Source organism: Phyllobates terribilis, unplaced genomic scaffold (assembly GCF_046119375.1).
Source record: "Phyllobates terribilis strain yellow unplaced genomic scaffold, ASM4611937v1 Scaffold_7__3_contigs__length_470593459, whole genome shotgun sequence".
Taxonomy (NCBI): domain Eukaryota; kingdom Metazoa; phylum Chordata; class Amphibia; order Anura; family Dendrobatidae; genus Phyllobates; species Phyllobates terribilis.
The window spans coordinates 2292426-2307198 of NW_027362767.1; the positions used below are offsets into that span (position 1 = coordinate 2292426).

General features: G+C 50.6%; 1 long non-coding RNA gene across 1 annotated transcript in view; it reads right to left on the minus strand.

Annotated features, from left to right (window-relative positions):
* Window positions 1-9641: 9641 nt before the first annotated feature.
* LOC141152804 (uncharacterized) overlaps window positions 9642-14773 on the minus strand; it is a 120076-nt gene continuing 114944 nt past the window's right edge. The window contains exon 3 of the long non-coding RNA XR_012247148.1: window positions 9642-11448. This is a non-coding gene — a long non-coding RNA (uncharacterized lncRNA). The remainder of the gene's footprint in view (window positions 11449-14773) is intronic.

Genomic DNA, 14773 nt, shown 5'->3' on the forward strand with positions numbered 1-14773 from the left:
CCCTACAAGTACTAAGGACTGGGAGGAGTATGGGACACCTCCTAACAGAAATAGTAGCAGACAGACGAACAAACAAAATATATAGAACATAGAGGTCAGTAGACCAAGCAAACTAACAGAGCAAGACACAGAGCACAGGCTAGCTAGAAAGTAGATATACAATGAAGTCCAGCAAAGCCAGAAGGGCGGAGCAGGATTAAATAGGCCAACAAGGTCATGTGACCAGCAAAGGAAAAAAAAACCTAAGAGCAAGGTTCTAACAGCTGGGGGTTGTAGTCTCCGTGTGGCGGTGACCCGGTCCATGCCCAGGGTGGTCAAACCAGTGGCAGTTTTAATGTATAGCAAATGTCCGACTACGCCACCCGTGGATTGCGGTCAGTGGGGACCGCCGCTGCGCTGCCGACCGCTGAGGCTGATGTTGTTTGCGCAGCCGAGTATGGGATAACTCCCCACGGGAGAAGTATTGCCTCAGGGCAGCTAATGTGAGAGATGATGGGAGTGATGGTGTGAGGGTCCCAGTGCTAATGGTGCTGGTGCGGCAAGGAATCACAGAGACGTGAGGTGCAGTTCAGGGTCTTTACTGATGGTACAAGGCAGACCCTCCCGGGAGTACTGGCTAGTATAAGGGGCCTGGTCAGTCTGTGAGCAAGCAGGAGTTCCCCTGGCCAGGTGGAGTTGTAGGCCTCCCCGTTTATCTGCACTCTTCCTGGCTACCTTGCTGTCAGCGGTTACAAGTAGCCCACGTCCCTGAGTATATCGTGTGGTGCTCACCCGTATGGCTGGTGACTTGGGGCCTTCTGTTAGCCTCCGCTCCTGGATGGCGGTGCTGGTCCCTTCTTTGTGACTGAGCCTCCGGGCTTCTATGGCCAGAGGACCTGGAATCCCCTGCCGGCTGGTTTCTGCTGCTGGGTATATATCAGTCCCCACAGCCTCGGACTCCTGTGTCCGGTTTTAGTAACTTCAGCCAGGGCGAGCTATATCTCTGCTCACAGCCCCTGGCCTTCAGCTGCTGCTCCTACAGAGCTCCTGTTCTCACTTTCCCTCTCCAGGCTCTGACTGTTCTGCTTGTTCTGCAGGCTCTGTCTCTGTCTCACCTAATCCCGCCCCAGACCCAGTTTATAAGGGCAGATTCCTCCCCTCCCAGGTCTGGGCGGGCAGTGTTGCATGCTTAGGGATCCTGACCAGAGAAACCTCCCACTTGCTCTCAGACATAATATCTCTATTACTGTGGCAACCAGACCCCTGGGGTGTCACATTCCCCCCTAGTAAATTTTAGTACTCCGGGACTAAACACATTTTTAAAGAAACATAAATACAGGGTATAAACAATAATACGATAACATATTTACAAGAAGCTTTAGTTCTTTAAAGGTCACGGCGTGTCCCCAACCGGGTGTCCATATCACCCAAGGTGAAGTTTTTGAAACAAGAGGGTGTCCATGTCACCCAAGGTGAAACTTTAAGCGAAGTAGGGGACCTGTCCAAAGCAAACCCCTTGCGTTGGCCTTGGGCGTGGCTGCAAGGGTAGACTAACTACTTTGGGCCGCAAGGAGGCCACGCCAGACAGGTTTTCTCTTCCGCGGCCGTCTTCGCAAGAGGCACCAAGGTGCAACTATCTACAAAACTGTTCCGGTTATCCAGCGTCCATAACCTGTTAGTCCATAAAAATCTGCAGGGTAACTGAGAAACATAATTAATAACAGGCAAAAAACATAAACCATAAACAGTTAACAGATAAATTCACAATGCATTAGTTTAGATTCTCCAGCGAGCGGGCATCTGACCTCTAGTGGACCTACGGAGCTCACTAACTGGTTCTGCACTACAGGGTGTAGGAGGTGTTATGGGTAAGCTGGGCAGCTGTCTGCGCACTCTTTGGCTCACTAGGGGCACGGCAGGCTCACTACTAGCAGAGGGTTGATTCTCCTGTACTGCTGGTGTGGACTCTTCTGCCTCTTGGGCCGGCTGCTCTTCCAGCTCTACCGGTTCCTCTGTAGGCACTTGCGGGGCTGGCTGGAGAAAGGTGAGGACGGGTACCACGACAGCGCCGTTTACTTGTGTCCAAGACCGGGGGAAGTCTCCGAGTACGGTACTGATCATTTCTTCCCTTTCTTCTGCGGGTTGAGGGTTTCCTTGATCTTCTTCAGGGCTTTGCAGCTGCTAGGGACACTTCTTCAGGTGGTCTCTGGAGACAATGGCTGTGGTTTCTCCTCCATCCTTACTGATTACGCAGATTTTTGGGTTCTCATGGCTTGATGGCAGCACGGTGTACGGGTCCTTCTCCCACTGGTCGTCCAACTTGTGGAGCCGCCTCTTCCTCTTCAAGACCTGCTCTCCGGGTACCATGGGAACAGCGGGAGCATACTGGTTATAAGCCTTCTCTTGCCTTTCTCTAGCTTGAGACAGATTTCGCTCGACGCTCTCCTGTACTTTCCGATACTGCTGCTGCCGTTCTGTATCCCAGTCTGCCTCTGGCGAGGTGTCCTCAGGCATCAAGACTCCCATATCCAGGTCAATAGGCAGCTTACCAGGTCTTGCTCTCATTAGGTAAGCCGGGGTACAGTTGGTGGAACCTACAGGGATGTGGTTATACAGGTCCACCAGATCGGGCAGTTTCTCAGGCCACAGATTGCGTTCTTCCAGGGGCAATGTTTTTAGCAGATCTATCACCACCTGGTTCATCTTCTCGCAGAGTCCATTGGTTTGAGGGTGATAGGGCGTTGTTCTTATCTTCTTGCAGCCATACAGGTTGCAGAACTCCTGGAAGACCTCCGCTTCGAAGGCTGGTCCTTGGTCTGTCAACACTTGGTCCGGGTACCCGTGTGGATGGCAGAAGTGCTGCTGGAAGGCTCTAGCTGCTGTTTGAGCCGTTAAGTCCTTGACCGGGACCACCACCAGGAACCGGGAGTAATGATCTACGATTGTGAGGGCGTAGACATACCCAGATCTGCTTGGATCCAGTTTCACATGGTCCAGGGCTACCAGTTCCAGTGGCTGTCTGGTGATGATGGGCTGCAGGGGAGTCTTCTGGCTGGCTCGGTCTTTTCTTCTCAGGTCGCACGGGCCACAGTCTCTGCACCACCTCTCGATGGCTCCTCTCATGCCTACCCAGTAGAACCGTTCACGCAACAAGAACTCCAGCTTCTTCCATCCGAAATGCCCTGCTCCGTTGTGGTATGCCTCCAGAACCATAGCCGCGTCTCGTCTTGGGACCACTACCTGCCAGGTCAACTCATGTGTTCGAGAGTTAACCATTCTCCGGCACAGCTTCTCCCTGTAGAGGAACAGCTTACTTTTCTCCTTCCACAGTTGCTTGGTCTCCTCCGGAGCATCTGGGTCAAGACGGGCATCGGCCTGGGTCAGCATTTCCTTCACCAAATGGACTGCGGGATCACTGTCTTGCGTCTCCGCCCAGTTGTAGTGGGGCAAGGGATTGAACGTCACGGAGCGCCTGTCCTTCACACGGTGGGAATACAGGGTAATCCCATGACGGTGGAACGCAGGGAGCTCAACTTCTTCCAGATCTTCTGGATCTTCCCCTACGTCCGGTAAGTTCGGCATTCTAGACAGGGCATCCGCGTTGGCATTTGAGCGTCCTGCCCGGTATTTGATGGTGAATTCAAAGTTGGACAGGCGGGCCATCCATCTCTGTTCCAGGGCACCGAGCCTTGCAGTGTCCAGGTGTGTCAACGGGTTGTTATCCGTGTACACGGTGAATTTGGAGGAGGCAAGGTAATGCTTGAAACGTTCGGTCACTGCCCACACTACTGCCAGGAACTCCAGCTTGAATGAGCTATAATTCTCAGGGTTCCTCTCCGTGGGCCGTAGCTTTCGGCTGGCGTAAGCGATTACCCGTTCTTTCCCTTGCTGGATCTGGGACAGTACGGCTCCTAGCCCGATGTTGCTTGCGTCCGTGTGGAGGATAAAGGGCTGGCTGTAGTCTGGATATGCCAGGATTTCATCCCCCGTGAGGGCCATCTTCAGCTGGCAGAAGGACTCCTCTTCCAGCTTTTCCCACCTAAAGGGCGGCTTCTGGTTTTTGGCTTTCCGAGATTTACCTATCAGGAGGTCCTGCATAGGGGCTGCCATTTTGGTGAAACCGGGAATGAATCTTCGGTAGTAGCCTACCAACCCGAGGAACTGCCGCACTTCCTTTATGCTGGAGGGTCTTGGCCAGTCCTTAATCACGGTGATCTTATCAGGGTCGAGAGCCACTCCGTCAGCACTCACCACGTGTCCCAGGTATTGCACCTTTGGTTTCAGGAGGTGACACTTGGAGGGTTTCACCTTTAGGCCGTAGTTTGCCAGGGCGTCAAACACTTCTGCCAGGTGTTTCAGATGGTCCTCGTAGGTCTTGGAATAGACGATAACATCGTCCAGGTATAACAGGACCGTCTCGAAGTTCCGGTGTCCCAGACAGCATTCCATCAACCGTTGGAAGGTTCCTGGTGCGTTGCAGAGCCCGAACGGCATACAGTTAAATTCGCTGAGACCCATCGGGGTGGTGAATGCGGTCTTCTCCCGGTCCGCCTCTGCTACAGGAACCTGCCAGTACCCGCTAGTGAGATCCAAAGTAGAGAAGAAGTTAGCAGATTTTAATGCAGCTAAGGACTCTTCTATCCTTGGTAACGGGTAAGCATCTTTGTGTGTGATACGGTTGACCTTCCTGTAGTCTACACACATTCTCATGGTGTTGTCTTTCTTTTTCACTAAGACTAGTGGAGCTGCCCAGGGGCTACAGCTGTCCCTGATTACCCCAGCCTCCTTCATGTCTCTAAGCATCCCCTTGGTGTGTTGGTAGTGTGCAGGGGGTACGGGTCGGTATCTCTCCTTTATGGGAGGATGATCTCCCGTGGGGATGTGGTGTTCTACCGCCTTTACTCGCCCGAAGTCTAGCGGGTGTTTACTAAACACTCTCTCGTACTCTCGAACCACCCGATAGACTCCCTGTTTCTGGTGTGAGGGAGTGGAGTCAGTACCCAAATGCAGTTGCTGACACCAGTCCTCCATTGGTTTCTTAGAGCCGTTACCTTCCTCTGGTTGAGATGGAGGCAAGGGTTCCACGGCCTGTACAGAGTTCTGGTTGATGGTGAACAATTTGGCAAGCGTGGCATACCGGGGCAGGTGTACTTCTCTCTCCCCGATATTTATGATGCGAACGGGCACCCTCCCATGGCGTACATCGACCACCCCCCGTGCTGTCAAAATGGTGGGCCTACTGTCTGAGTAGACGGGTTCTACCATTGCTTGGTAGTCTCTACCTCTTAGACCAATAGCTGCCCGGCACCAGATCATCATCTCACTTTTTGGGGGCATGGCAATAGGGAACAGGTCACACATTCTCACGCTACCTATCTCACCACCAGATAGTTCCACCTGTTGCCGCTTCATCAGTGCCCGGATCTCTTTTTGGAGTACACGCTGCTGGCCGGAGCTGGCGTTCTTGGCAACCTGCTGTAAAATGAGAATCACCTCTGCAAGACAATTTTCAATCACATTAGTTCCCAAGGTTATTCTAGGGTGACTCTCATGACGGTCTATGTCCACTATAATCAGTCCTTGCGCCGCCAGTTCGACTTTACCGATCTTAATGGTCACCTCTTTGAATCCCACCTGCGGCACGGGCTGACCATTGCTGGCGATGATACTCAGGTCGTCATCTGGGTAGCGGGTTATGTCCAAGTCATTCCAGTACTGTTTAAAGAGCACGTACGGGATGGTGGTCACCTGTGACCCAGTGTCTAGTAGGGCACTCATAGGAATGCCATCCAGTACCACAGGCAAGATTGGACGTCCCCCTACGTATTTATCACGCCAGTTTGATGGGCCTGATGGTCTTATGCCTGGGGGTTGGCCCTCTACCCCAGGTTGTGCCCGTTTAAATGACAGTACCTTGCCATATGTCCGGGTTTATTGCAGCGGCGGCAGATGGGTCGTCCGTCCTCGTTGTATCTGTCGCTGGGTCTTCCTCTGGCCGGTGGGGTCCTCCTCAGTCGGCGCCACGGGACGTCCTCCGGTCCGGATGCCAGCTGGATCTTTCCTGGAGAAGAGACCTGTAAAGACTGCACAGTTCTGGTTAGCGCAGCAACGCTCTTAGTCAGCTCTTGGACCTGATGGTGCAGGTCTGTAGCCGGGTCACTGTTTAAAGCCTGCGCATCAGCTCCCACAGGCCCTGCAGACAAGGGCGCCGTCCCCTGGTGGTAAGTGATAGCAGGGCGCCTGTGGGTCACAGCGCCACCTGGTGCCGGTTCTCGGAGCACCCGGATGGCTCTGTCCTTGAACTGTGCAAAGTCCAGGTCAGGGTCCTGTAAGGCCATTGCCCGCAACTGGGTTCGGTGGGCATTGCACAGTAGACCCTCAATAAATTGTTCAGTCAACAGCTTATCTTCATTTCCCACGCTGTCAGGGTCTGCCTGCTTAATGGCTCTCAGGGCCTCTTGTAGGTTTAGAGCATAGTCTCTTATACTCTCATGTGCCCGCTGTTTACACCCGTAAAATCTTAGTTTTATTTCGGCTGAGGTGCGGGTATCAAATGTGTCTTTCAGCCGGGCTAGTATTTCTCTGACAGTCCTCTTCCTCCCAGGTGGCCAGGACTTTACCTCCCTTTGGGCTGCCCCGATTAATTGGGCCACCAGGATGCTCACTTTTTGTTCTTCTGTGAGGGGGTACACCTGGAAGAGGCTATCAAGTCTTTCCCTAAAGTCACTCAGGGTATGTGACTCCCCTGAGTACTGGGGTAGCCAGGTTGCCCCCGGGATATAGGGCATGGTGAATGGCATGACTGCTGCAGCGGTTGCTGGTCCCTTCTTTGTGACTGAGCCTCCGGGCTTCTATGGCCAGAGGACCTGGAATCCCCTGCCGGCTGGTTTCTGCTGCTGGGTATAGATCAGTCCCCACAGCCTCGGACTCCTGTGTCCGGTTTTAGTAACTTCAGCCAGGACGAGCTATATCTCTGCACACAGCCCCTGGCCTTCAGCTGCTGCTCCTACAGAGCTCCTGTTCTCACTTTCCCTCTCCAGGCTCTGACTGCTCTGCTTGTTCTGCAGGCTCTGTCTCTGTCTCACCTAATCCCGCCCCAGACCCAGTTTATAAGGGCAGATTCCTCCCCTCCCAGGTCTGGGTGGGCCGTGTTGCATGCTTAGGTCTCCTGACCAGAGAAACCTCCCACTTGCTCTCAGACATAATATCTCTATTACTGTGGCAACCAGACCCCTGGGGTGTCACACATATAGTGCAGTAGATACATAGTGTACACTACGTACACACACAGTACAGTGTATATAGTGCAGTAGATACATAGTGTACGCTACGTACACACAGTACAGTGCATATTGTGCAGTAGATACATAGTGTACGCTACGTGCACACACAGTACAGTGCATATAGTGCAGTAGATACATAGTGTACGCTACGTGCACACACAGTACAGTGCATATAGTGCAGTAGATACATAGTGTACGCTACGTGCACACACAGTACAGTGCATATAGTGCAGTAGATACATAGTGTACGCTACGTGCACACACAGTACAGTGCATATAGTGCAGCAGATACATAGTGTACGCTACGTGCACACACAGTACAGTGCATATAGTGCAGCAGATACATAGTGTACGCTACGTGCACACACAGTACAGTGCATATAGTGCAGCAGATACATAGTGTACGCTACGTACACACAGTACAGTGCATATAGTGCAGCAGATACATAGTGTACGCTACGTACACACAGTACAGTGCATATAGTGCAGCAGATACATAGTGTACGCTACGTACACACAGTACAGTGCATATAGTGCAGCAGATACATAGTGTACGCTACGTGCACACACAGTACAGTGCATATAGTGCAGCAGATACATAGTGTACGCTACGTGCACACACAGTACAGTGCATATAGTGCAGCAGATACATAGTGTACGTTACGTGCACACACAGTACAGTGCATATAGTGCAGCAGATACATAGTGTACGCTACGTACACACAGTACAGTGCATATAGTGCAGCAGATACATAGTGTACGTTACGTGCACACACAGTACAGTGCATATAGTGCAGCAGATACATAGTGTACACTACGTGCACACACAGTACAGTGCATATAGTGCAGCAGATATAGTGTACGCTACGTGCACACACAGTACAGTGCATATAGTGCAGCAGATATAGTGTACACTACGTGCACACACAGTACAGTGCATATAGTGCAGCAGATACATAGTGTACGCTACGTGCACACACAGTACAGTGCATATAGTGCAGTAGATACATAGTGTACGCTACGTACACACAGTACAGTGCATATAGTGCAGCAGATACATAGTGTACGTTACGTGCACACACAGTACAGTGCATATAGTGCAGCAGATACATAGTGTACACTACGTGCACACACAGTACAGTGCATATAGTGCAGCAGATATAGTGTACGCTACGTGCACACACAGTACAGTGCATATAGTGCAGCAGATATAGTGTACACTACGTGCACACACAGTACAGTGCATATAGTGCAGCAGATACATAGTGTACGCTACGTGCACACACAGTACAGTGCATATAGTGCAGCAGATACATAGTGTACGCTACGTGCACACACAGTACAGTGCATATAGTGCAGCAGATACATAGTGTACGCTACGTGCACACACAGTACAGTGCATATAGTGCAGCAGATACATAGTGTACACTACGTGCACACACAGTACAGTGCATATAGTGCAGCAGATACATAGTGTACACTACGTGCACACACAGTACAGTGCATATAGTGCAGCAGATACATAGTGTACACTACGTGCACACACAGTACAGTGCATATAGTGCAGCAGATATAGTGTACACTACGTACACACAGTACAGTGCATATAGTGCAGCAGATACATAGTGTACGCTACGTACACACAGTACAGTGCATATAGTGCAGCAGATACATAGTGTACGCTACGTGCACACACAGTACAGTGCATATAGTGCAGCAGATACATAGTGTACACTACGTGCACACACAGTACAGTGCATATAGTGCAGCAGATACATAGTGTACACTACGTGCACACACAGTACAGTGCATATAGTGCAGCAGATATAGTGTACGCTACGTGCACACACAGTACAGTGCATATAGTGCAGCAGATACATAGTGTACACTACGTGCACACACAGTACAGTGCATATAGTGCAGCAGATACATAGTGTACACTACGTGCACACACAGTACAGTGCATATAGTGCAGCAGATATAGTGTACACTACGTACACACAGTACAGTGCATATAGTGCAGCAGATACATAGTGTACGCTACGTACACACAGTACAGTGCATATAGTGCAGCAGATACATAGTGTACGCTACGTGCACACACAGTACAGTGCATATAGTGCAGCAGATACATAGTGTACACTACGTGCACACACAGTACAGTGCATATAGTGCAGCAGATACATAGTGTACACTACGTACACACAGTACATTAGAGATACACTCATTACACTACAGATATATACAAATAGTACATCATAACCACAGTATATGGAATATGCAGAAATACAATATTACATACATAGTACACTAAATACATATAGTACTCTACATACACACAGTACACTATATATATGACGTAGCACCATTCATGCGCTCTACATACTTATACACAACCAGATGTCATACACACACCCGGCATAGAACCTACATACACAAGTCATTCACACTACATACTTACACACTCACTATATACATACTGCAAACCTTCTTCAACACACTACATCGATCCGCTCACACGATCTACGTACATTCATTCACACACAACATAAATGCACTTACACCACTTCAATAGATATAAAAAGTCTTCATTCAGGAGAAAAGAAGGACATTTCCCAGGCATCAGATCTACCATGGACACTGTGAAGACGTCATCAAGAAGGGGCTGAAATTTGGCATAACAGTGAAATTACCTAGAGCTGCATGTACCTAAAAATGATGAAAAGACAAGAAGAAGATCGTCCCTGGAGGCTGCAAGAGGCCTGTGGGATCGGGGGGAAACACGGAAGCCTTGTTTTATAAAAAAAAACATCCAGGTTGGCGATATTCTGCCAAAAGCAGGAAACGTGTTCTGTCTGATGAGACCGAGGGGGAACTTTTTGGCCATAATTCCAAAGCCAACACTGTGCTTCACCAGAGGACACCATCCCCACAGTGAGGCATGGTGGGAGCAGCATTGTGCTCTGGGGCTATTTCTTGGCCACTGAAACTGGGGCTTTAGTCAAAGGGGAGGGATTTATGAACAGACTCAATATCAATTTGGCATCGAAACCTTCCGGCCTCTGCTAAAAAGCTGAAGATTAATTTCATCCTTTCAGCAGACAATGACTTTAAGTGACCTCCAAATCACTAAAAGAACGGCTTCACCAGAAGTAGATGGAAGTTCTGGAACAGCCAAGCCCAGAACTGAACCCAAGGTGCAACCTATGGTGACCTGAAGAGGGCGCTGTACACAGGAGATGCCTCCGCAATCTGACAGATGTGGAGTTGCTGCAAGGAAAAGCGGGCAAAGACCGTCAATGCTCGATGTGCCGCACTGATAGACCCCGACCCAAAAAGACTGAACGCTGCCAGAAATTCAGTATTAGTGTGAGGGTGTGCAGATTTATGAAATTGCATGATTTACTTATCTTTCTTTTTGCAGCCATAATAATTTCAATTTGTTTCTCAATGGATTTGTACAGATTATGGGCGACATTAAAGGGGAGGAAGTTCTGAAATTATTCTTATAGGTAGGTGTTTTTTTTTTCTTTACATGATCAAAACCTGGCATTGTAACAGGGGCGTGTATACTTTTAATATTCACTGTAACTCTGAACAAAACTTTATATAATGTAACTTTTTCTTTCCCCAGTGGGGAATACACCCAATTGTCACCTTTATGTTTAAAATGTTTTGAAAAAAAAAAACCCAGAATGTTCTGCAGTTTTACAATTTTAAGGTTCTTAATTTATTACTAGTGAAAAGTCCATGACCCTTCCTGAATGTCATCACTTATCTCATCGCTGATCTCCGGATGATGTCACTGTCGATCTCCGGATGATGTCATCGCTGATGTCCGGTTGATGTCACTGTTGATCTCTGGATGATGCCATCGCTGATCTCCTGATGATGTCATCACTGATCTCCTGAAGATGTCATCACTGATCTCCGGATGATGTCACTGCTGATCTTTAGATGATGTCAACGCTACACTGATATCTAGATGATGTCACTGTCGATCACTGGATGATGTCACTGCCGATCTCTGGATGATGTCACTGCTGATCTTTAGATGATATCAACGCTGATCTTTAGATGATCGTTAGTAACCACAGTCCTATGATGTTCAGGAATCCCCGGGTCAGCTCAGTTGATTGCACGATACATTCACACCAAAAATCTTGAACCAATACGATTTCTTGTACTGCAGATCAAAGAATATTAATGTTCGGTAACATGGGACAATTTTCAGAATCTTATTTCTCAGAGTCTGCAGACCCTTCCTGTGCTGATCTCCGGGTCCTCTGCTGATCTCCTCCTCCTCTGCAGACCCCTCCCCTGTTGATCTCCCCCTCCTCTGCAGACTCCTCCCCTGCTGATCCTCCCCTCCTCTGCAGACCACTCCCCTGCTGATCTTCTCCTCAGTGGACCCCTCCCCTGCTGATCTCCCCCTCCTCAGCGGACCCCTCCCCTGCTGATCTCCCCCTCCTCAGCAGACCTCTGTCCTGCTGATCACCCCTTCCTCAGTGGACCCCTGCCCTGCTGATCTCCCCCTTCTCTGCGGGCCACTTCCCTGCTGATCTTCCCCTCCTCAGCGGACCCCTTCCCTGGTGATCTCCCCCTCCTCAGTGGGTGGACCCCTGCCCTGCTGATCTCCCCCTCCTCAGCGGACCCCTCCCTTGCTGATCTCCCCCTCTTCTGCACACCCGTCCCCTGCTGATCTTCCCCTCATCTGCGGACTCCTCCCATGCTGATCTCCCCCTCCTCAGCAGACCTCTGTCCTGCTGATCACCCCTTCCTCAGTGGACCCCTGCCCTGCTGATCTCCCCCTTCTCTGCGGGCCACTTCCCTGCTGATCTTCCCCTCCTCAGCGGACCCCTTCCCTGGTGATCTCCCCCTCCTCAGTGGGTGGACCCCTGCCCTGCTGATCTCCCCCTCCTCAGCGGACCCCTCCCTTGCTGATCTCCCCCTCTTCTGCACACCCGTCCCCTGCTGATCTTCCCCTCATCTGCGGACTCCTCCCATGCTGATCTCCCCCTCCTCAGCAGACCCCCCTGCTGATCTCCTCCTCAGCGGACCCCTCACCTGGTGATCTCCCCCTCATCTGCGGACCCATCCCCTGCTGATTTCCCCCTCCTCAGCGGACCCCTCCCCTGCTGATCTCTCCCTCGTTTACAGACCCCTTCCCTGCTGATCTCCCCCTCCTCTGCGGACCCCTCTCCTGCTAATCTCCCCCTCCTCTGCAGACCCCTCTCCTGCTAATCTCCCACTCCTCTGTGGACCCCTCTCGTGCTAATCTCCCCCTCCTGTGCGGACCCCTCTCCTGCTAATCTCCCCCTTCTCTGCGGACCCCTCTCCTGCTGATCTCCCCCTCCTCTGCTGACCCCTCTCCTGCTAATCTCCCCCTCCTCTGCGGACCCCTCTCCTGCTAATCTCCCCCTCCTCTGCGGAACCCTCTCCTGCTAATCTCCCCCTCCTCTGCGGACCCCTCTCCTGCTAATATCCCCCTTCTCTGCGGACCCCTCCCCTGATGAGCTCCCCCTTCCCTGCGGACCCTTCCCCTGATGATCTCCCCCTCCTCTGTGGACCCTTCTCCTGCTAATCTCCCCCTTCTCTGCGGATCCCTTTTCTGCTGATCTCCTCCTCCTCTGCGGACCCCTTTCCTGCTGATCTCCTCCTCCTCTGCGGACCCCTTTCCTGCTGATCCTCTCCTCTGCGGACCCCTCTCCTGCTAATCTCTCCCTTCTCTGCGGACCCCTCTCCTGCTGATCTCCCTCTCCTCTGCGGACCCCTCCCCTGCTAATCTCCACCTCCCCTGCCGTATAACTAATGTTACCATATACCCCTGTGATGATGTTTTGGAGACATTTCCCTCATCTTGTGTTTGAGAGAAGTCACCTCTGCTGCCCCCATAAAGATCACCCAGAAATCACTCACATTTCCAGACTTTGAAGTCTGAGAAAAAAGAAGCGAAAAACTGATAGAACTGATGGAACTAATAGAATTGATGAAATTGATGGAAGTCTTTCTGCTTCAATAATATGAAAGTCCTGATGGCGTCATAACAAAAGATTAGAGGGCAAATTATCAGGGGATGAAGTGTGGGGTAAATATCCAGGGGATAAGTAGTCAATGTCGGGGAATTAGGTGTGGGGTAAATATCGAGGGGAAAAGTAGTCAAGGTCGGGGGATCAGGTGTGGAGTAAATATCGAGGGGATAAGTAGTCAATGTCGGGGGATTAATTGTGGGGTAATTATGGAGGGGATAAGTAGTCAATGTCGGGCGATCAGGTGTGGGGTAAATATCGAGGGGATAAGTAGTCAATGTCGGGGGATCGGATGTGGGGTAAATATCGAGGGGATAAGTAGTCAATGTCGGGGGATCAGGTGTGGGGTAAATATCGAGGGGATAAGTAGTCAATGTCGGGGGATCAGGTGTGGGGTAAATATCGAAGGGATAAGTAGTCAATGTCGGGGGGATTAGGTGTGGGGTAAATATCGAGGGGATAAGTAGTCAATGTCGGGGGATCAGGTGTGGAGTAAATATCGAGTGGATAAGTAGTCAATGACGGGGGATCAGGTGTGGAGTAAATATCGAGGGGATAAGTAGTCAATGTCGGGGGATCAGGTGTGGGGTAAATATCGAGGGGAAAAGTAGTCAATGTCGGGGGATTAGGTGTGGGGTAAATATGGAGGGGATAAGTAGTCAATGTCGGGGGATCAGATGTGGGGTAAATATGGAGGGGATAAGTAGTCAATGTCGGGGGATCAGATGTGGGGTAAATATCGAGGGGATAAGTAGTCAATGTCGGGGGATCAGGTGTGGGGTAAATATCGAGGGGATAAGTAGTCAATGTCGGGGGATCAGGTGTGGGGTAAATATCGAAGGGATAAGTAGTCAATGTCAGGGGATTAGGTGTGGGGTAAATATGAAGGGGATAAGTAGTCAATGTCGGGGGATCAGATGTGGGGTAAATATCGAGGGGATAAGTAGTCAATGTCGGGGGATCAGGTGTGGGGTAAATATCGAGGGGATAAGTAGTCAATGTCGGGGGATCAGGTGTGGGGTAAATATCGAGGGGATAAGTAGTCAATGTCGGGGGATCAGGTGTGGGGTAAATATCGAAGGGATAAGTAGTCAATGTCGGGGGATTAGGTGTGGGGTAAACATCGAGGGGATAAGTAGTCAATGTCGGGGTATCAGGTGTGGGGTAAATATCGAGGGGATAAGTAGTCAATGTCGGGGAATCAGGTGTGGGGTAAATATCGAGAGGATAAGCAGTCAATGTCGGGGGATCAGGTATGGGGTAAATATCGAGGGGATAAGTAGTCAATGTCGGGGGATCAGATGTGGGGTAAATATCGACGGGACAAGTCGTCAATGTCGGGGGATCAGGTGAGGGGTAAATATCAAGGGGATAAGTAGTCAATGTCGGGGGATCAGATGTGGGGTAAATATCGAGGGGATAAGTAGTCAATGTCGGGGGATCTGGTGTGGGGTAAATATCGAGGGGATAGTAGTCAATGTC